The sequence below is a fragment of the Brachyhypopomus gauderio genome, chromosome 3 (assembly GCF_052324685.1).
Source record: "Brachyhypopomus gauderio isolate BG-103 chromosome 3, BGAUD_0.2, whole genome shotgun sequence".
Classification (NCBI taxonomy): domain Eukaryota; kingdom Metazoa; phylum Chordata; class Actinopteri; order Gymnotiformes; family Hypopomidae; genus Brachyhypopomus; species Brachyhypopomus gauderio.
The window spans coordinates 36,798,691-36,822,725 of NC_135213.1; the positions used below are offsets into that span (position 1 = coordinate 36,798,691).

General features: G+C 44.4%; 1 long non-coding RNA gene across 1 annotated transcript; it reads left to right on the plus strand.

Annotated features, from left to right (window-relative positions):
• The first annotated feature begins 18,916 nt into the window (after positions 1 to 18,916).
• LOC143509840 (uncharacterized) lies at positions 18,917 to 20,169 on the plus strand. The gene is made up of 3 exons (XR_013129807.1): positions 18,917 to 19,053; positions 19,458 to 19,507; positions 19,652 to 20,169. It is a non-coding gene; the product is annotated as an uncharacterized LOC143509840 (long non-coding RNA).
• Positions 20,170 to 24,035: the final 3,866 nt, after the last annotated feature.

Below are 24,035 nucleotides of genomic sequence, written 5' to 3' on the forward strand. Positions count from 1 at the left end.
CTTCTTTCTTTTTTTCTCAGATTTCCCTGAATTTTGCCTCTCATCTACTCATTCTCTGTTCTGTCAGCTCTATCTGCCTCAGACAGTCTCCTTTTAAACAAAGACATGAATCGGTGATGTCTCATACAAAGGTTCACAGCTGCACCGAAATGTTCTCCGAAGAACCGTCTTCTTTGTCGTTGCACTGTACACTAAGAACTAGACGGTGGAACCCCTGAACCTCTCGATTCACCACATCACTCCCTGGTTCCTCACCTCCTTGCTCAACACTCCTAGTGCTTTACCTGTGCACACCAACCCTGGAGGCAAAACAATACCACCGACAGAACTGTTCATACAGACCAACGGGGAGAGCTTAAACTGACAAAGCAGGTAGTATGGAGGGTGATAGCCAGGTTCCAGGTCATTAACGCTTGGACAACAAAGAGGAAGGTAATGCTTGATATCTCCCCCTTCTCCAAACCCCAAACCATTTTTTATTGCAGTGGAGTCATATTGATCTATGGCTCAGATGATGAAATGGGTCCGCAGCTGATTTTAAAAAGCCACAGAGCCTTTGCAGGGGTCAGATAACCCTGAGCAATCTATCCCTTTTGGTTGAAGGCCATGCTGGAGATGCCCTCTTTGTTTAGTGCAGCTTTCGAGTTAAGCACACGTCAATCAAAGAACAGTCTCCCTTCACCCTGTGTGTTTGAGTTTGACTGTAGTGAGCTGGCTACGAGCACAGGGTTATTGTTGGTTTGGTGTTCACCCCTCTTAGGTATCACATGTGTGTCTCAGCAGAGGCTGTAATTACACTGTTTTCATAGCTCTCGCTTTACGTCCTTCAACGCATTCAGCAGTGCAGGAGGTGAAATGTTCGAGTTCAGTGTCTATCACTTACATCCAGGAAATATGTGTCTATGACTGAACTGACTGAATTTTCCTACAACTCTAGTTTCATAAGTCATTGGCTGTGATGTGGCATATTTCACCTTCATATGGAGCACTCTATTACGCTGCCATGAGTAAAGAATGAGTCAAGGTGAGAATGTTATTATGGCAGTATTATATCTGTGTCGAGCTCGTCGGGATTTATAATGCGTGGATGAGGAATCCGCACCACGGCATCATCATGTTTCATGGAGCTATTTTAGATATCATCTAGCGCGGTGTCACTGGAGTTAGCATTAGGGATAGTTCGCTCATATCGTTGGACGTCTGCTGCCTGTCTGAGACGGATTAAGACACTAAGGTCAAAGAGACACAGAGACACCAAGCTATCCAGCTGCTCTGGGGCATCCTTCACATTAAGTCAAAGGTACACTCCAGTTCTTTAATTTAATTGGAAGGTCACCAGTCATGTAACGCCAGCTAGCCTGTAATTAACACCCCCCGTCCCCCCGTAACTTGTTTAAATGTCCTCTTCCTGATATATCCACACATAGTGTGTCTTTTTTATGTTGATGGAAGGCAGTGGCATTGAAGTGCAGATTTTACAGCACATCTCTTAAGCTGGGGTTCTAGTTATTGGTCCTCTACTCCCGCCAGTTTGTAACATCGAGAGCGTCTTTGTCATAGACATCTCATTCCTTACGTCACTGCCATTTCAAAGTCTGCTGGGTATTAATTACAAAGATGACAGAAAAGACACGCGGATAGAGAAGATGACACAGAGTGCTCTTAACTTAAGAGGTTTGGTTTTGTTCCGTAGTGTCAGCCATCTTTCCACAGAGCAAATTCTTCCACAGCCTTGGTGGTTTGGTTAAAATTTATTGTAATTTACTTACACTGCCACAGTTGAGTTTGGTTTTATTTCAGATCGTGTGTTTCAAATAAAATGTTGACTTTATGCTACACGTGGTTAAAAACTATGCCATGAAATATTAATGAACATGTATAGGCAGTTTCTTTTAAATATAGCCCAGTAAACAAGTTCTGTCATGCTTGATACACAAAGATTTTCAAACCACAGAAATGAAGGTTGAGTCAAATGATGCCTTCAAACACCCCAACCCCAACACATATCTGGGATGCATTGCCAAATTTATGACTCTGAGTGATGGAATCACGATTTTGCCTCCAGTGGTTATGAATCAGTGAAGCGGGACTTTATTAATCTGCGTACCACGCTGAACATAGCGGAACATTCCAGACAGTTTGCTGAGATAAACTCGCTACTCAGACATTAAGCAGACAAGAGTTCCATCCTGTTGCTGGTCCAGGGGATTGGGACTATTGTCATAAGCTACACAGCCATCTAGCTAGTGTTGACTTTAAGGACGTTATCTGCTGCAAGGCCTGGATTAAGTTGTCATCGCCGATATTGCACGCAGCCTCACACACACCTCAGGAATGCTAGCTGCTAGCTGCCTCAGACACACCTCAGGAATGCTAGCTGCTAGTTGCCTCACACACTTCAGGAATGTTAGCTGCTATGTTTTGGTTGCCTTATAAGGCCATATATTCAACAAGTTTACAATATATTAGCATTTTGTGCTAACTAATTTTGCATAAGTTGCTGTTTTATTATACAAATTAATGAGGAGTTGAGCCTCTTAAAAGTGCTGTCAACTGTTGAGGAGCAAGAGCGTGGAAGATTATGCATGAGAAGTATGAGAAGTTGTGTGTTCAAGATTAGGCCTACAAGCACATCATCTGGAGGTAAACTTATGGGATCTTAAAAATATAGAGGCTGATGCCTATAGTGTTGAGAAGGGGCTTAATCGCTGCACTTTGATCACTGCACGGCTGTTCCTACAAGGAAATGGCGCCTCTTTCAAATTTCGTATCGCTTCTATTTCTCAATAAAATTTATGGCAAACTGCCTTCACGGTAAATGCTATTATTAACAAGAGTTGCATCCATTAGTTATTATTAGTTAAACTAAATTCATTGTTTCATTTCACCAATGAAAGTAATAAAATGCTTTTTAGTCAGTAAAACGATTACGTTGCGACAGAATCAGAAAACGTTTGTGCTTATATTCCGTGATGATAAACTACTACATAGCACCTACAAGCAACTACATAGCACTTTTGTAAGTCGCTCTGGATAAGAGCGTCTGCTAAATGCCATAAATGTAAATGTAAATAAACGTGGCATAACTGATTGCGCTAAAACCAAACAAAAAAACAAAAAAAAAATAGATTTGTATCGAAAAAGACAAATTATACCACAGTTAGTTCCGACCCTACAATGTGATTGGCTGAGAGGCGATCTAGGAGTGCCAATATTACACGTTATAGCACTGTAACCGAAGCTCTCCATGTATTACTCCGCCACATACAGGTAACCTAGCAACGAAGCAGCGTTTACAAGCCAAACAGCGCAACTACAAACAAGCAGCAACATTAAATATTTTGGCTTCGAAAGCATTTGTTTCGATCTGAAACTGGAGGATGAAGCTATAAATGACCAGCCTCATTCCTCCAATGAGCCAAGGTTTGTCACGCTTACAAATAATGATTTGGATGAGCTGGAAATGCAGAGAAACGAAGTTAATACCGTAAAATCCATTATCAATAATTGTTGTACTTTATTTTTAATAAATACAATTTTATCAACAGTTGTTTTTGTGTATATTTGCCTCTATAATATTTATTGGGTAAGGCTGTTCCATTGAGTGGAACTATTTTAACTGGCGGAGTGTTTTTAACCAAACAGGTCGTATTTTCTCGTCCTCTTTAACTCAAAATCTTTCAATAAACAGCGATAATGGAACTGTGGTATAATCGCAATAATACACTCGAGGTTCGAGCAGTGCCAACATTAAACGTTATAGCACTCCCTCTCGTGTATTATTGCGTAAGTAATTCTAGTACAAATACATATTAAACAAACAGGCATGACAAACAAGGCTTTTAAACGTTCTTAAACTACTTTCTGCCCTAGCGATTATTCGTGAGGCGACCCATTACATCAGCAACGTTTTTGCTTTTAATTTAATCTTTTACGGAGCAGTGTTAATTTGTTTTCATATGCATGATAATTAATTATTATTGTCAATTAAATGTTTATTGGAGCTATTAAAATGCTATTTTAAAAAGGCGTTCTTTGAGACACTGGAAGATACACCTGTGTGCAGGTGATCAGGATGACCACCTCTGCCTTATTTTGACGGGGGAAATTGCACTAGACCATACTGCAAACCTCCGCCGCACCACTGTATACTTGTGTAGTATATGAGCATATAGCTCGAATACAGGTAATTACATCGCTTACGTTATTGACACGTTCATCATAGTATAGCTACATGACGGCGAAGACAAAGGTTATGAAAGCTACTTGTAATGTAGCAATCTGTTGGTGTCTATTGCTTGGTATTGCAGAATTACGAGTGCTACCCTCGGTGTTTGCAGTTAAACAAAATGATGATGATGACAAATAATAAAGTAGTGTGTTGTGTCTACACTATTGTCACTATATGGGTTTGTTTTCTTTTTCAGTAAAATAAATGTATTTTTAAATGTCCAGGTTCACTTTCACACAGGTCGGTATGCTTATTAACCTTTCAGTGTCGATACAGCACAACCCCCTTTATTTAATCCCCAACTGACACTGAAGTGTCAAAATTGGCTGATATTTCAAACAGAAATTAACATTTTGAAGGCCACTCTTGGAGTAATTATGTGCAATTTCAAATCTGCGACTTGTCATTCGAACCTAAATGGTAGTGACAGTATTTGCATGTCTAATATCTCGAAGACGTTAGATGAGTAGTGGATTTCACATTTAAATTCGGAATTAGAAACGAATCTGAACTGTCCTAAATGATTCTTTCTTTGTTCTCCGTCTTTGTGGAGGTTCAGTGTGTGTGGAGGTCTAAGGTCAATGAAGCCTCTTGCAGATATTGAAGTGGACAGCTGGTCTCGCCAAAACCGGGTTTCAGTGTGAACTTCATTTGAATATGAAACGTTTATCGTTTTAAAAGCAGTCCAGCCCACGGATGAAAACACTGTTTTGTTTACGGGCGGTAGGATAAATATTAAAGGATTGCTTCTGGCAGACTTTTAAAATCTCACCATGACGCTAAAAAGAACTCATCCATAAAATAATGAGTCGACGGTAAGTGGTTTGCTCAACAGCGGGAAAATGTTTCGAACAAACAGATTTGTGAAAGGTAAACACGGAGGCGAAGTGCGCTCGCGCCTCATCAGTGCACGCTCTGCGCTCGCAGACAGGCTGACGCGCGCCGCCGGAGCCGCGCTTCTTTACACAGCAAAGATGGCGAGGAGTCTGATTGCTTATGTATTGCCCGTGCGATGTCCAAATGCGGCTGAAAGGGAGCGAATCTGTTTGCAGATCGGTCTTTGTGCGTCGCTGCGAGAATTAATGTGGGAGCCGCTCAGCTGGGCCGAGATCTTTGTTAATATGCAAGCCCGGTCCCTATACTCTCGCGGCGGCAAGCCCATCAAAGTTATCATCGTCCTAAAGAGCTCTCTCCATCCATAATGAATGAGCTATTGTATATCTGAGACTGCGGTCTATATCAAAAGCATAAAGACAAAGGAAATAGATGGAGAGGGGTTTCTCACCAGATGGGTCACTTCTACAACCAGTTCACTTCATTTAATCAACAGGGCTGAAATTAAACCAATTTATTAATTACTGCTATGCTCATTCTTTATTGGGGGGAGATGTAAGAAACAAAAGCCATTTCCATAGCAACCCTAATTGAATATTTCTGAAATGATTAATGAATGGATTGCTTTGCTCCGCACTTTACCAAATCTGACTCTCTTTCCTGACTCTTAAACTCTTGTTTAATCAAGATGTCGGGCGTAAAGATTCATTATTTGCACTGTGTAGGAATGGGATTCTAGCAAATGCTGTCTTTAGCCTTATGACGTTGGGGGTGGTGGTGTATATACATATTGTGGTGAAGTGAAAATGGCGAATTAAATGTGGAGGATTGTTTAGTCTGTATTAAGGAAGCATATGTGGACCCAGACATGTGCATTAGCCCGAACCGCACATGTGCAGAAAGATCTATGAATACAACCACTCTGAACATGGGAACATGGGCTATTTAGCATCAAACCCAGCATATAGCACATACATGTGACATGTGTATAAAATATTATGCATATACATGTGACATGTTAGCAAAAACAAGGTATTGCACTTTTAGAAAATGTATTAAAAAAGTTATCACCATTACCTGATGCCTGAATCCTTTCAGCAACCGACTGCAAACACACAATAACTCTGAAATGAAAGTCGTTGCTTTGCGAATGTGCCACGTTCAGCAGGTGTTGGGTTTGTTTACTTTGGGGAATCTTGTATGGGCTATCTGGGACCCCAGATGGGCGGATTCAGCCGGTCTTCCCAAGACCCCGTCCTGCCCCAGGAGAGTCGGCCCAAAATGTTCTCATTCCAGTTTTTGCACAAGCAGCCTCTGTAAATATTTTTTTTGCTTGAGCTGTTCTTATGGTGCCATTTGGTGAGAGTATGAGAAAGGATTTAGGGAGATTTTCTGAGGCTTTTGTTTAATAGGCATGCAAATGGATTCCCAATATGTGAATCAGTTCTGCTCAGCTACACCATGAAGGCCTGTTCACCCGTTGTAAATTATTGCCATACAAATGTATATTTGGGTGCAATCAATTCAAATTGGTCCAAGTCTATGATTGGCATACTTTTTTATTTTGTACATTAACATATTAGGGAATAGGATTTGCATAATGATTTGTTTGTTTTATGGTAAGGACAATTCTGAAGCATCCCTGAATTATTTGAGCGTAATCATATCACCCTAGCTACAAGGCATGCAGTTGCTTTCTGGGCTTATTGATCTAATGCTGGATCATTCTTGAGGATTCACCATACTTGTCAAATTCATCTTCAATGAGCTTCAAAGCTGCTGCCATCTAAATTCACACCATGCTGGCTTGGTGGGGTTCAGTGTTGTGGTAATTGGTGCCAATGGTGTAGAAAGGGACAGATAAAATGGTGTCTTTGCCCCTGAACTTAGCCCGGAGGTGAAGCATTTCGATTGGCCGCTATGGCCCCAGCCGGGGGGTGGGGGGTTCAGAGAGAGCTTATGTTATACTCCGTGGACCAATTAGTGCAAAGGGGGGGAGTTGTTACCCAGGTGTTGGCCACTCACAAGTGTAATTTAGGCTTTGCTTCATTGGAACAGCACCGATGCAGGCGAGACCAGTGAAGGGCGTTGAGCTTCAAAGCTCGGAGGGGATCATGTGGAGTTTTGGTGACGCTCCACTGCTGATCCTGTGTGTAAGCCTCGTGTCTGGGAGAGGCCTTTCAGAAATGCAAATGTATTCTACGTATTATCTGCTCTGGCCTTTGGCTGAAAAGCTCTAATGCGTTCCTAACAAAAGACAGTGAGCCATGATACATAGAATTTTAAAAGGAGCTTAATTAAAGCAGAGCTGTATTTTTCACAGCTCCAACTATAAAGTAATCCATTTGTGTTTAACTGAGAGTGTTTGCTCTCAAAGTAAAAAAATATATATTAAAAAGGTCTTCAGTGGAGGTTTGCTGTCAGAGCATTTTAATGAGATGAAGGAATCTGAACTCCTAACTCTCCAGGTGGTGCGTATATAAATCCAGCCCCCCTATACGAGAGCTTGTGTAAGAGTAAGAACGCACGTAAAGGACCTGCCATGCGTGGAACAACACAGCAGAAGGTTCTTTCCACCTTTGCGAGCAATGCTGGTGTTGTGTGTCTGTGGACCGTTCAGTTCTGCTGGTCACTGAAAGTGCACCTAGAGATTGTTACAAAAAGAGAAAACAAAACGCAAAGGAAAGGTGGGGGTAAGGTGGGGGTAAGGTGGGGGTAAGGTGGGGGTAAGGTGGAGGTAAGGTGGGGGTAAGGTGGGGGTAAGGTGGGGGTAAGGTGGAGGCAAGGTGAAGGTAAGGTGGGGGTAAGGTGGGGGTAAGGTGGAGGTAAGGTGGAGGCAAGGTGAAGGTAAGGTGGGGGTAAGGTGGGGGTAAGGTGGGGGTAAGGTGGAGGCAAGGTGATGGTAAGGTGGGGGTAAGGTGGAGGTAAGGTGGGGGTAAGGTGGAGGCAAGGTGATGGTAAGGTGGGGGTAAGGTGGAGGTAAGGTGGGGGTAAGGTGGAGGTAAGGTGGGGGTAAGGTGGGGGTAAGGTGGGGGTAAGGTGGAGGTAAGGTGGGGGTAAGGTGGAGGTAAGGTGGGGTAAGGTGGGGGTAAGGTGGGGGTAAGGTGGAGGCAAGGTGAAGGTAAGGTGGGGGTAAGGTGGGGGTAAGGTGGAGGTAAGGTGGAGGCAAGGTGAAGGTAAGGTGGGGGTAAGGTGGGGGTAAGGTGGGGGTAAGGTGGAGGCAAGGTGATGGTAAGGTGGGGGTAAGGTGGAGGTAAGGTGGGGGTAAGGTGGAGGTAAGGTGGGGGTAAGGTGGGGGTAAGGTGGAGGCAAGGTGAAGGTAAGGTGGGGGTAAGGTGGGGGTAAGGTGGGGGTAAGGTGGAGGCAAGGTGATGGTAAGGTGGGGGTAAGGTGGAGGCAAGGTGAAGGTAAGGTGGAGGCAGGATGAGCCGGTGGATGTCAGGGCAGGCAAAGTCGGGGATGTCGAGAACTGAGTGCCCTGAGTCAAGCCCCACTCCTGAGATGGTATAAAGGCTTAGTGAATAATTCATCTGGCTCCTGCAGCAGACACACACACACACACACACACACACACACACACACACACACACACACACACACACACACGCACACCCAGACAACAAGGTTCTGCAGAGTTCATTGGCTAGTGAATAATGAAGCAGAGCACTCTGGGATGGCCCGTCGCAGAGGGCCGTATTTATTTATTTATTTATTTATTTTGTAAATGCGATGTTTGTGACATGAATCTAATTTCCTAGCCATTTCGTCTGGGTGAAATCGAGGACAAAGACCCGGGGTGGAAGATCAGGTCCAAGATCGCCAGGACTGTTGCTGGTGAGAGGACCGCGAAGGTCGCACGGAGGTCACTCCAGCCTCCGCACATGCGGTGAAGGAGAAATTGCTTTGCCCGACATGGACAAAAGACGTGTCTTATGCTTCAGGCTTTAGCTGATAAATGTGGCCCAAATTCCAAACCTAGATACATGAGTCTGAAACACATATTTCATGATCATCTTGGCTGTTGGTTGCACACCACTGAGCAACCGTAAGATATAACTAATCATTAAAAAACATTAAAAACTGCGTGGCTATTCTTATTACTGATATGCACTACCGTTCCGATTTTTTTCCTTTAAAACAGAGAGTTATAGTGAAAAATCAGAAGGAAAAACATCTGGTAGAAAGCTGAACAAAGCCAAAGCAGTGTTATAAAAATATATTGTACATAGCATTGCACAATAGTATTCTCTCCTTTTTTATACTGGGACTCAACTTGACCTTGAACCACACGTTCATCTATACCAGGAGACATCTGCCCTTGTTGAGGACTTCCGCCTGTGGTGTTTATTGCCTTTGCTTGATATATAGTGAGTGAAGACCTGGTCTCTGGAGGCAACAGCCGCCGGCCGTATTCTGCAAACCTCAATCAAGAAGACAAGAGAGGCGAGGAAGTCCCACGTTTCCTTTCTACGACCTCCGGACCAACCAGACTTGCCAGTGGCCCTCATATTGCAAGGCTTTTTATTTTATTAGTTAGTTATTCAGGCTCAGAAGGCCACGCTTCCCACAACACAACAGTAAATAAAATGCTGCAAACCAGAAGGTTTCCACCCAGACTGGTTCAGAGGGTGAGGATGGACCGCGTGTGTGAAGGCTACACAAAACAAATGTGTCTTCGAGGAAGGACTTATGTGCACCTTAATGAGATATGAGACTTCATGGGCTGCATACCATCCATATGATACAGTGCTGACTCTCTCTGTGAGCTCGGAGTCTGTGCAGTGATTGTCTAGCAAACGTCACGGGTGTCCAGGACGGTTCTTCATGCTGCAGTATGTTTTAGGTTGGAGCCTTTGTAGGAATGTTCTGGAAATACATCAGCCAGGAGAATGTTTAATATAACAGGGGAGGTTATTAGTGTACCACAGCTGCCATTAGCAAATTACACCTTTAATAAGAGGTCACCAATAAAACATACTAATCTCGGGAAACATTGGTATGGGAGAAGCTGGGGTTTCCATAAGTCATTTCCATAACCGACATTAATTATAATGCGGATGTTCTCTTAGCTGCATTAGCAACTCCTGTAAAACAGGGATGAATATGCAAATATCCTTCAGCTTGTTGGATCATAGAGAGATGCTAAGGTTAAAGAAACAATGGTGGTGGCTCAATAATATCAATACTGACGCACTTGTCTTCTAAACTTTTTGCTTATGTGGAAATGGGCAACGTTCAGGGAAAATGAGGTCCTGCTTGAAGCAATGTGATCCGTGGCCCTGGGGAAGATGGCACTCTTATTGCGTTTCATTTCCTTCTGTAGATCATTTGCAATGTAACGAGGTGAAGGGAGTATATGCAAGTAAGTGTGTGTGTGTGTGTGTGTGTGTGTGTGTGTGTGTGTGTGTGTGTGTGTGTGTGTGTGTGTGTGCTCACGGAGGAAAACAGAAAGACCTGCCAACTTCGGGATCGCACAAGCCAGGTCTAAATGTCCCAGACAGATGCAGATGATGTTCAGACGTCTGTGGTCACCCTGCAGTGACCATAAATATTGTCAGCATGGTTGTGGGTTGTGTCAGCGTCACCCAGGTGCACTGCCTCAGGATGCAATCTAATACACACTTCAGAGAGGAGCCTGAGGAAATTCAGCTTGGGTTTCATGGCTGAGCTGTGTGTGTGTGTGTGTGTGTGTGTGTGTGTGTGTGTGTGTGTGTGGGAAGGGGGGGGGGGGAATAAAACAAACCCCTCCCTGCTGTGTCTAGTCTTGGATGTGTTGATCTGTTGTTCAGTTGTTACGTTAAGCAGGTCAGCTGTGCTGTTATTTTCTTCCTCCTGCAAGGGCAAAGGGAGATAGCTGTGTGTCCCTCTCTGTTGACGTCCAGCATGACAGATGCACCTGTGAAGTCCCAGTCCTGCAAACCAGTGATAAAGAATGCTTTGAAGTGTTCCGGAACATGCTAGGACATCGTGCCATAATCCCGACACGTTTTCTCAGAAGTGTCGCACTGTCTGCTCCACTTCAAAGTGGGTCATAAACAATCTCATTGTTGCGCTGAAACATCACTGCTGTTGCATGTTTCAAACCGCTCGCAATCAGCGCTCAAAAAAATGGGCTGTAACCACAGAACATGGCTTACTCACAGCGGTGAAAGAAACAGAACGCAGAAATCTGATTCCCTTTGCATTTCTGCCTTGGAGAAATACGGTACAGTCACTCAACGGTTTGATTAATGCATGATTCTACGCAAGATCTCAGTGCTTCGTCTTTTATAGACATGGTTAGGTCTCCACTGCCTTGTGGTTCCATTATAAACAGAATGAGAAGAGCTGACCTTTTAAACACGAGGGACCTTCAGAGTGTTTGGCAAAGGAAGTAAGACACACTCAGATGTTCAGCTTGGTCAAGGCAGGATAAATATTTGGGTAGCTCCAACACTTCAAGAATGGGCTTTTAGAAAACCAGCAGCAAAAAGGAGCTACACGGCAATAAATCCTGACAAATACACAAAAGCCTAAAACAGCAATTAATGATCCATGAGAGGGTTACAACATGAGTGTACCACTCCTCTTTAAGCAAGCAAGAAAAAAAATGCAAATCATGTCAGTTAAATCTGAAGCTGTTTTTTTATTGCTTTTATTATTAAAAATTGATAGGTATGCATTTGCAGCTGTGTAAACAAATGGGTCTTTAGTAATATCTCCCTGACCTTTAACCTGTCCTGTCATTTACTGGTGTAGGATTGTGTATTTCAGGGAGGAGGTTGTGTGTTTCGTGGGAGGCGGTCTCATGTATATTCACCCAAATTAATTGTACCTGATGTCATCGGGAAAATCAGCAGTGAACAGGCAAATCAATTTGCAGGAACAAATATATCTTAATCAATACAAAAACCAAGTGCTAATTAAATTAGATAAAACCTTAAACTTAATTAACTTAGTTTTCCACAACAGTGTCCATGCTCCATGCTGACATGTCTTTTCTAATCTAACATGCCCATCCTCAGCTCTGGGACACAGCTGAGATGGTCATCAGACTCTTGTCTTGCAGGTAGATGTCAAACGATTCTCCTAACGTTGGCTGACTTTGTGTCGGATTGCAAATGCCCATTGGTTATTTTTTGAGGTTGAGCATCTCAGTGAATGTTTGAATTGTACACCAATGCAGATCAATCATACTTAATCAAATCCTGTTGATGGGTAGAAATGCAAAACTAGCCTGGAGTCAGCAGCAAAGGCCCAGTTTCTACCAATTGTGTACAGATCAAGTCCTTTGCCGTTTAAGGCCTGATTAATTGAGTGCTGAAAGCAGCTCCAGGGGATCTGCTTAGTTTCATCAGCTCCACACACAGATCCTACCACTCTGTCAGAGGAGGTGATGTCTCCTGTAGATTCTTTAGCCAACCTCTCAGTTATTATCATGATCTGAATTTTGCATGAACAAGAGCTAAACCCCAAAATGATGCTTTTATGACTTATAGGTAGAGTCTACCCTCACATTCACAGATCAGATGGATACATTTCCCCATGAAATTGGGAGTGATGAAGAGTATCTTGTCTAGGTTTTCTTTGCTCTGTTTATTGTTTCATGGCTTTCGTGGTTCCCCAGCAATTTGGTATCTCTGTTGAAAAGCAAGCAAGTTCCAACTTTACCTTGGAAATATTTCTCTATGTAGAAGTGGATAAAAGAATGATTTTAGCTTCAAGAAAGGCTGATTGTGATGGAAACGTGAGCATAGATGCGTCTGGAAAAAAGTCACCGCTCTCCTACCGATCTTAATTACTCGTCTCTCGGCCAGACGAGTGACTCTTAAGTCAGATGGCCGCAATTATGGTTCAATCAGACCCCCGACATTGCACTGTTTGGAGGGTAAGATGGGCCAGTGGGGTTGTGTCTCATTTGCATTTCATCAGGGAGCGTAGCTCTAAATAGCCCATGATTACTCTGCAGAGAAGCTGGAGGATGTTTTGTGTGGTAAATATTAATATACACTAAATATCAGCAGCAGAAATGGTCATTATTGTTCCCATTATCATGGAGCCCAGATTGATCTTCTTGGCATTTTAGGTAATACCACCTAAATTACTTCGCCCTCATTTTCCACATTCATGCTGTGATTATTATACAGTCCATGGACCACTGTGATTGTCCTAATTCACTGAAAATGTGCTTCTAAAACAGAACAAAACCCACCAAGGTTAACCTCTTAGATTATACTGCAAGATTATTCATGGAGGGTCGCATCCTGACATTTTTTATTCATTGTCTCGAGGTTTTCAGCGGGGTGTCTCAGCAATGCAGGAGTCTCATCAGCGACTGAGCGAGGATGACTTCACGCGTGGAACATGACGGCCACCCGCAGTGCTGACAGTCGAATTCCTCAATAAGGCCTGCGGGGGGCGCTGTCTTATTCAAATGCATCCTGGGCTTTTGTTTGGGTGCCGGGGCTGATTAAAACAGAACTGAACGTCTGTGGCAGTCTGGACGTATGCTGGCGAGCCGGGAGCGGAGCCGGTGTGAATTCCGGCAGCTCCCTCGCATTGTGTTCATTACTCCACTGTTTGTTTTGACATTTCCCTGACGGTGCCCGAAGATCGGAAGACTGACCTACTCGAAGTGGTCAAAATGGCCAGCCCAGAAGTTAGCCCCCCCCCATCCAGACACCCGTCACTGGAGGTTCTGTCTCTGAGACCAATGCAACCCCGTCTGTCGTGATCCGACTTTTCAAGGGTCTTCTGCTGGCTGGGAAACGAGACGATTGGTTGGGGTTCAGGTGTTCCAGAAGGAAGCAGATGGTGCTGGAAGACCTCCACCCAGAACTGAAGCAGTGAATGCAGCACAAGGGGCTGACTGCGAGAAAGCACCACCTTTCATTTCAGAGACGGACGCCAACTTTCCAACCTCCGCCTCTCCACCGCCGTGGCTCATCCGCTGTTCGTGCCAGGGCTGCTTCTTCAGTCTCCACACGCTTTGCCAAAGAAATGTGCAGAACACTGCACTGTTCCTGAGCCTTTGTTTATTATTTTTAACTGGGTGGTGTTAAAGAATGCAGCTTCTTTATTGCTACAAGGAAGAAAACTGTCTTTCAGAAAGCGTAAATGCAGACACTTAGTGTAGTGTTTACAAAGAGCTATGCAACAGCTTTGAGCTCACAGAGATGACATGATAGGCACGTGTTGGCAACAAAGAGGCCTTGTGCAGTGATAAAAAAAAGTGGAAAGGGTTGTGCATTTTATATCAAGGTCGAATTAGTATGAAGTGGTTGATGATGATAAATATCTAAGAACATCCATGTCAAAGAATGCAAAGCGTGAAACTGAATCCCTTCGCTTTTGAATACGGTGTTGATTATAGTGTGAACTCAGCAAAAAAACTTGAGTATCCGAAGATTCGCTAAATACTTGACTAGAAATTGGAAATGAATATCACAGCACCTTTTGTGACGATAAAGATTTCAGGTCTAAACAAGACAACCGTGGTTGAGTCAGATTATGATGGCCTGGCAGACATCTGAATAGTAAAGAACGTGAGTATGTTGTATTTTGCAGCACTTAAGATCTGAGTTTGTTTATCTTAGCAACCCAATTTCTCTCTGTTTAAGTTATTCTAGTTTTACTGGTTTTAATTGACAAGTGGATAAAAAATGTAAATTAATTAATCTTTCATGGTGTTATCTTAGTGGATGTCTGAGGACCTGCGGGGGGGGGGGGGGGGGGGGGGGTCCACGTGGCTCGGTCAGCTGGTTCAGTCACGCTGACGGAACACATCTCCCAGTACTTACCAGTTCCCGTAACTAAATGGAGACAACAGAGTAACTGTGATAACTGTGTCGGATATGAAAAGTGTTTTGTGTAGCTTTCAGACTTCAGTCTCACTACTGAATCACGTGTCACTTTGCTGCAGGCACATCCCAGTGTATCGACAAACGGAAACCATCCGTCAAGCAATTACCATGGCGACTGGCACACTGATTCTCTGGGAAGAAACCCTCAGAGGACAGAGCAGACATGGTTCCTACAGGGACCCTCTAACATCATGCAAAACTGGGGTAAACAATAGAGGGGTAAACAATAGTGGGGTAAACAAAACACATGCAGTGTTGTCGTTACCTGCTGTTTCTCCCACAGGGACTCAGGGTTCAGTCCAGACTCATGCCCCATGATATATCAATACGAGTCCTTGGCCAAGACTCCTGACTCCTGACTCCTGACTCTACGTTCATGCATCTCTGTAACTCCGCCCACCTCTGTAACTCCGCCTACTGCTGTAACTCCGCCCACATCTGTAACATGGATGAAATTGTTGCTCTGGATAAGAACATCTGCCAAAATGTGTCAAATGAAACCAGCAACAAACTGTTTTTCAAAATTTAATACATAACGGGTCCCTGCAAAGAATGGTAGTATAATGGTAATATACAATGCACTAACTTATTCAGCATGGTAATATAAACAAACTACAGATGCTCGTGGACAAATACGGACCCAGAGCATTGTGGGAGACACAAAAAGAAAGCGGACTCCCATCTGTAAGTGGGTAAAGCAGGTCTGTGGACGGCCGTGCAGGGGGCCAGCTGTTCAGGGACTGGGGGAGTGATTTGTTCTCAGCGGTGCTCTTTTATGGAGGGTGCTGACAACGTGGCGAATGTTGAGGAAGTAGGCGGCCATTTTACCTCCCATCCCTCAGCGGAGCAGATGGTAGGAACACTTGTCTCACTACCAGTACCCTGGCATCCACACACACACACACACACACACACACACACACACACACACACACACACACACACACACACACACACACCACTCACACACACCCACACACACACACACACACACACACACACACACACACACACACACACACCCACTCACACACACACACACACACACACACACACACACACACACACACACACACACACACACACACACACACACACACCCCACTCACACACACACACACACACACACACACACACACCCCACTCACACACACACACACACACACACACACACACACACACACACACACACACACACACACACAGAGCGCCTCAGCTGCTAACTCTGCTCAAGTCATGGCAACAGGGAGGTCTTAGTTTGTGCACTATATCTACAAACATTCACATACATATGGAAGATAAGTAAACAGCCTTAAATCGTTTACAACAGTACAGTCAGCAGTACGGTGAATAATAAGAGTTTTTTGTTTTAATAGTGCAAAGTTAGCTCACACAAACCAGTTCTTTTCATCGGGGTTAGAACCATTCCCAAAAGCTTTGAGGAATTTTAACATCTGCCCCGGCACACATGGGAACACAGATGTGCATAGACAAAAAAAAAATACAAATCCCAGATTTCCTGTCTTTTGCAGTTCTGGGGCCATTCGCTCCTCGTAATTGGGCTTTGAGAAAAGGTCTTGCTATTCCCGAGCGACTAAGATCAACTTCGAGACGGATTCGGGATAGATGCTTTTTTTACTGCCTCATATCTTGCAAATGCAAACTTTCTAAAATTACACTCCGAGGAGTAATCTGATCATTTTTAATAGAGCCGTGAAAATGTAAGCAGACAACAGCTGAGAAGTTACTGGTAAATCCCTTTTTAGGATAAGACTGTTATTGCTGAAAATTCTGTTTAAACCAGTAGAATCCACATTCTCTGACCAGACCTACTTTAAAGTGTATTGCTAACGCATATATTTCAAGACCAGCAGCACACCTGTTTCTTCAGGTCAAGGTCAAATTTTGCCAGAAAGCAGATGCATGAAATGGCCAGGCAAACGGAAACGAATGAGGAATGAACGTGATCTGTGGATTGCGATCTGCCTGTTCGTCTCCCTGCCCGTTCTACGGAAATGATGTTAACAACGAGTCCTGCACGTTTTGCCTGGGAGGACCAGATATGGCAGTAAATATCCGCTGGAGAGGGTGAGTAATAGACATGATGAATTCCCCTCATGAATACACTGGCTGTGAGCCATACTGCAGGAGGCGTTATCACTGAGGTTGGGACCGACAGGCTCAAACTACACGTGGCACTCTTACGTTGTGGTTTTCGTTAAAAAAAATTAAACATTATTGTAAACATAAATTTTACAGTAGCATTTTTATGTGCTCATAGTCATTGAATGAAATAGCTAAATCATACTGCGTTGGACTGTTTAGCTGAAGCACCAAACCTCCAAACCACCAAAGACCTTGAATTCCACGTTTAGGCCTTAAAATCAATTTTGTCGTTCTTGCCTTAGGAGACTGAAGAGCTCATGACATGTTCAGGGGAGGGGCAACACAGGGCCCCGCCTCCAACAGGAAATGACAGCTGTCCCTCTGCCGCCTCCATCACCCAGGAGACACCAGGGGATAATGAAACGGCACGCACACATTTGGCCTCGTGCGCTCCACCCAAACGCAATCCACTGAGCTCCTGCACAAGAGCCGTTCGATGTTATAATTACTGCGGAGACGGAGCCCAAACGTGTGCGCAGTGTTTCAGGATCGGGGGGGGGGGGGGGGGGCGGCTTCCCTGTGCAACAGCTATGCATTAAACATGAAGCTCATATGCTACACTGTACTGCCCGCCCTCCCTGGAGAGAGTGTGAAGAGGATGAGGGAATAGACCCAGATCTCTGGTTTGGTGTGTGTGGGGTAAAACAACAGACACCTTGAGTGAAAGTGTACACACGTTCGCTGTGTTCAAACTGTAATTTGCTGCTTGCACACGTTAATGTGTAATGACGAATTATTTTCATTTATGTGTATTGCACATTTATGTGTATTGCATTGCAATGTTGAAAAAGAGTGAGGGGGTTGTGTGTGTGTGTGCGTGTGTGTGTGTGTGTGTATGTTTGTATATGTGTGTGTGTGTGTGTGTCTGTGTGCGTATATGGGTCTGTGTGTGTGTATGTGTGTGTGTGTTTGGGTGTGTGTGCATGTGTGTGTGCGTGTGTGTATGTGTGTGTGTGTGTGTGTGTGTGTGTGTGTGTGTGTGTGTGTGAGCGTGTGTGCGTGTGCATGTGTGCGTGTGCATGTGCGTGTGTGTGTGCGTGTGTGTGTGAGTGTATGTGTGTGTGTGTGTGTGTGTGTGCGTGTGTGTGTGTTTTGTGTGTGTGTGTGCGTGTGTGTGTGTGTGTGTGTGAGAGCGTGTGTGCGCGCGTGTGTGTGTGTGTGTGTGTGTGTGTGTGTGTGTGTGTGTGTGTGTGTGTGTGTGTGTGTGTGTGTGTGTGTGTGTGTGTGTGTGTGTGTGTGCATGTGTGTGTGTAGGGAGGAGTGATGAAGCCAGGTGGTTCACTCTGTGTCAGTGTGTAATATTTTGCTGACGGTGAACATTTCCCAAGGGACCTGAACAGCATTCAGACGTGCTTCACAAAGCCAGGTGGAGGAGGTGTAGGAGGTGGAGGAGGTGGAGGAGGTGGAGGAGGTAGAGGAGGTGGAGGAGGTGGAGGAGGTGGAGGAGGTAGAGGAGGTGGAGGAGGTAGAGGAGGTGTAGGAGGAGGTGGTGGAGGAGGAGGAGGTGGAGGAGGAGGTAGAGGAGGTGGAGGAGGAGGTAGAAGAGGTGGAGGAGGTAGAGGAGGTGGAGGAGGAGGAGGAGGAGGAGGTGGAGGAGGTGGAGGAGGTAGAGGAGGTGGAGGAGGTGGAGGAGGTAGAGGAGGTGTAGGAGGAGGTAGAGGTTGCTTCACCTGCTAGTAGACATTAGACCGGAGGAGCACAGTCTTCCACTCAGGACATTTGCTAGATGAGGCTACAATGTTTCATTTGTTACATTATTTCATCATCTTATTAAATTATGACATAATAAACATTCTGAAGAATCATGTGCATCATGGGCTGTGATGCGTATTGGCTGTAATTGGTTGGATGGTGCTGGTGCGGTGCTGATTGGTCGGGTCTGTCTAGCCTCTGCGTGTCTGGAGATGTGTTGTAGGCCAGCTAACGAGCACCTGCGATGGCCTGGAGAAGCCTCGTGTTCACCCGCAGCAGCTGCTGATGGTCAGAAGGCTCGAACAGGCCAACCAGAGATCTCATGATCTTCATGCGCTTCATTAGATTTTTCTGTCAGCTGCATTCTCAAGAGGGGATGGGGGAGTGTGTGTGTGTGTGTGTGTGTGTGTGTGTGTGTGTGTGTGTGTGTGTGTGTGTGTGTGTGTGTGTGTGTGTGTGTGTCTGTGTGATTGTGTGTGTGTGTGTTTGTGTGTGTGTGTGTGATTGTGTGTGTGTGAGTGTGAGTATGAGTGTGTGTGTGTGTGTGTGCGTGTGTGTGTCTGTTTGTATGATTGTGTGTGTGTGTGTGTGTGTGTGTGTGTGTGTGAGAGAGAGAGAGAGAGAGAGAGAGAGAGAGAGAGAGAGAGAGAGAGAGTGTGTGTAAACAAGGGTGTGTGTCATTTGTATTCCAGTAACTGGATTTACAGCCCCTAGTGAAGAGACCCTCCAGGAATTTGTGCATGTGAGTGTGCTTATGATCACATATGCATAAGGGTGTGTCCATGCATGTGTATGCATATATATCTGTGTGTGTGTGTGTGTGTGTGTGTGTGTGTACATGTACATGCTTGCCTGTGTGTGTAACTAGTCTTGTGGTCCCTTCCAGAGAGACCCTGTGAGCACAAAAGCACCCTTGTCTTAAGGTGTCGTGGGGCAGTGTGTATCAGACACAAGATTGAATGTCCCTTAAGCATTCAGGAAGCCAGTAACGGGGGCAAAGCCATGGCAGCCTAGCACCAAAGAGCCTTTTGACGGTGGCCAAAACAGATGGCTGGGAATGGAGAAACAAGGTCAGAGGACAGCGAACACAACTCTCCCTCCTTTCTCCTCGCCGCATTCGATACGTTAGAGCATCGTCTCCTGTCCGTCTCTCCGTTTTAATTAAAATGGAGGCTATGGAATAAGAGGCTGCTTGTCTCCCCTGGAAGGTGCTTAGGGAGAGCTAAAGTGGCTCGGCTCGGACCCCACGCATGAAAGGAGCCACTGTGCCAGCCGGTCGGAGCGCGACCGGCCGGAGATGACCCGAGCGTGATTGATAATAGCCACGTCGATGTTTAGTGGACATGCATCTACACGGCGAGCTGATAACTGGAGTGGGTAACATGACCTCAGGCTGGTCCCTGCCACGGCACCCTGACACAAAGAGGCCGGCCTCTCTTCCATGTTGTCGGGGCTTAATCTGGCACTATCGGTGCCTTCTTGGCCTGTGTTGGATGTTTGCATGGTGCTCTCTGTGGCAGGAAGTCACACTGGACATGGGAGTGTTAGAATGCTAACACATTACCCCCCTCACAACTAACAATTATCCCCCCCTCCCACTAAAACATTAGCCCCCTCCCACTGACATGTTAGCCCCTCCCACTAACACATTAGCCCCTTAACAAATAAGGCTCTGTAACAATTTGTTCACTGCTAGACCAGTTTGTTTAGTTACAAAATGCACCTTCAAACCAGTTCAGTTTCTGTGTCAGTAAAAAAACAACGTTCCCCAAAACTTCACTGTAAAGCGCAACACTTTAAATTACACATTTTATTATTATTATTTTTATTATTATTATTATTGTTATTATTATTATTATTAAGAAGAAGAAGAAAAAGAAGGATACATGCTATATAATAACATTCATAAAGTTAATAGTAACCGTATTCATTTTCTCTGAAGGGCAAAACTGTGTCATAAATTAAGTCATGTAAAACTTCAACATTTTTGTTATAATCCTGTGAATCACGTCATTCTGTTCAAGTCTGGATCTGGGAGGACTGTTCGTGCCTTTACACTGACTAGTGTTAAACCTCTCATTTCTGGCTTCCCCCTGAGCTCTGTTAGAGATTTAGAGCTGAATCTGTACTCTGTGGTGTATGTCCTAATAGAACAGTGGAGTTTCACAGAAAAAGATGGTCTTAAAAGCCTGAAGGAGAGTTACAGTTCCCAGACAAAGAAGACTTCATATGTCAAGAGCTATACATATTCCAATATGATATTTAATTGTTTACTTAATACAGCACCAATTTGTGGCAAGACGATTTTGGAAACATTCCTGGGAGAATTTGGCCTATGTTGGCATGACTGTGATCATGTGATCATGTGATCGCTGTGTGTTTGTCAGCTGCACTTTCATACTGTGCTCTATTGGATTCAGATCTGGTGACTGGGGAGGTCACTGAAGTACACTGACAATGTCATGGTGATGGAACCAGTTTAAGGTGATTTATGCTTTATGACAGGATATCAGGTAGCCCAATGTGTACCCAAAAACATTTCCCACACCATTACTCTGCCTCTACCAGTCCGGACTGCCGACCCAAGCCAGCTTGGCTCTGTGGATTTATGGAAATTTCTGACCCTCCGATCTGCATATTTCAGGAGGAATTGAGATACATCAAACGAGGTGTCGTGTTTTCAGAAGTTTCAACTGTCCAGTTTCAGTGTACCATGTGACCACGGTAACCTCATGTCCTTGCTGGTGTTGGAGGCCATTCACCTCAGCATTTAATCGGTTGCATGTTCGCGGATGCATGTGTGGTCAGGGTGGTTTGCAAGAGACACTGAGTGATCATAAGCCTCCTGTTAGCTCCTACCAGACTCTCCATCGTCCTCACGCCACGTCAACGAGGCTTTTCCACCCACAGAACCACCGCTGGGTGCTTTTACACACAGTTCTGTGTAATGACTGCAGACTTTAAAAATCCAAGGAAATCAGCAGATTCTGAACACGCAAACCAGCCCGTCTGGCGCTGATAACCGTGCTATGGTCAAAACCACTCAGGTTACCTTCCTCTCGCCATTCTGATGTTTGATGTGAACGTCAACTGAAGCCCTTGACCTGTTTGCATGTATTTCCTCAATTTTGCAGCTGCTACGTGATTGGCTGACTGGATAATGACATGAACGAGCAGGTGTACGAGTGAAAAAAAAAATGGCCAGACTGTGTTGATAGTGTAAATTCTTTTAAAGGTGATATTCTGCACTTCAGACTCATAGTCATTTAATGTTATTTCAACTAGAGCATTCTGAAGGCTCACAGACGAACGTAAGCGACGGACCGGAGGTCGGACGCGGCTTCGTTTAGGGGCTGGTCCTTCCTCCATGGCGGTGCTGGGGGGTTGGGTGGAGTAGCCTGCTGCCCACCGCCAGCTACAGCGACAAAGCAGTGTAAGCGATACAGGACGAAGCCCGTGGACCAGAATAGAAATCACATGGAGACAGGAGAGTAGAAGACGGCTATTTACGGGCTTGTAAAACGGGATGCGAGAGGTCAGCGCTCTCAAACAGGAATTTAATACGTGTGAGCGTATTTAGAAGGCGCCATTGCCTTTGGTTGATGCTTGTCCACTTGTATAGATGGTTAATAAGATTTTTTGCGTAAACGGCGCTGCTAGAACCCGTACACATGGACCTGATGTCACACTCTTCTTAATGACAGCTGCGGGGTGCTGATTAATTTCAGCAAAGGCCATCATGGGTTGACTTTAAATGAGAAGAAACAGCCTGAAAAGTAAAATATCGGGATGCTACTCTTGATTTGTAGTAATGGGAATATGATGATTAATAAAATTGCTCTGTGGCTTTCAAGGGCGCATAAAGTCAGAAGAATAACTAGTAATCGACCGCTGTTGAAGACAGGACAAACAGGACAGGACAAAAGCCTCCAACAGCATATCTACGCTCTATTCAGCCAGTCAATAAGCGATTAACACAGAATGTGCCGCATATGTTTTCAAGGTCTCGGAGACTAAAGAGGCGAGAAACCAACGAGCTTCAGACTAGCAGCTATGTTATATCTCAGTACTCAGTAGAACTCAGTACTCAGTATTAGTAGAAGACTATAGAAACCAGCTGTAGCAACCCAGCTTAAGAAGCTTTTGACTGTGGTCAAGGAAGTGGTTTTGGTCAGCTATCCCTTGAAAACATAGAAGAGTTATGGATAAGGTATAATCCACTGAGAGCCAACATGTTTATTTGAGCCATGATCCTATTCTTGGTCCTACTGAAAGCTTCCTGTGCACCTCAGTAGATTTTAAACAGGGGCCTTTAAGTCATTGGGCAGAAGAGGATTACTGTGTTAAACCTCTCAAACCACCAAACTTCCTTCAGCTGTTGAAGAGAAAAGATGTTATGCTGGGTTAAGATACACAACAAAAACCTTTTAATTGTGCAAGTGTGGTATATACAAAAGAAATGGGAATTCAGGAAAAAAAATCAGGCTTAATTTTGTTAGATATATTTGTCTTGTTTGAATTTTAACTTTCATGCTCCAACCACTCCCCAGCGAGACAAATCTCTCTCTCTCTCTCTCTCTCTCTCTCTCTCTCTCTCTCTCTCTCTCTCTCTCTCTCTCTCTCTCTCTCTCTCTCTCTCTCTCTCTCTTTCTTTCTCTCTCTCTCTCTCTGTGTGTGCGTGTGTGTGTTTGAGAGAGAGAGAGAGAAAGCATGAAAGGGAGTGTATGTGTCTGTATGAGAGAGAGAGTGAGGGGGAGTGTGTGTGTGTGTGTACAGCTGTAGCCTCCTGAGTGGGTCTGCGGATGTAATTTTGAATTTGTGATCAGTATTAGGTATTACTACTCATGTTCTAACAAATGCAAGAATATTAACAATACTTTCATGAAAAAAATAACAAAATTGTGTCTGATTGCAGATTTTAGTTTGAGCCTTTTTTTCGTCCTTTTTTTTTTTCATGGACGGAATTTTGATTTCATAGGGGGGGGGCAACAAATGGCTTGAAAACTGGGGCGCGGGGTTTATCAAAACCGTCTTTTGAAAAAGTGCAGGGGACATGTTGGACATGATGCAGAGACAGGTTCGTGCAGACTTGCACAAGATTGTGATGTTTAGTGATTAAAAACGTTATAAAAGCATGTATTACATTAATTCATATAGATGAATATTTATAATTACATTATGTACGTCATGTCATGCCGTTGATATTTTTCAAAGGGTTTTGTAAACGTTTAAGCTTCTTAATCGCAGCTCTTCTTTATTGCTCGCTCGCT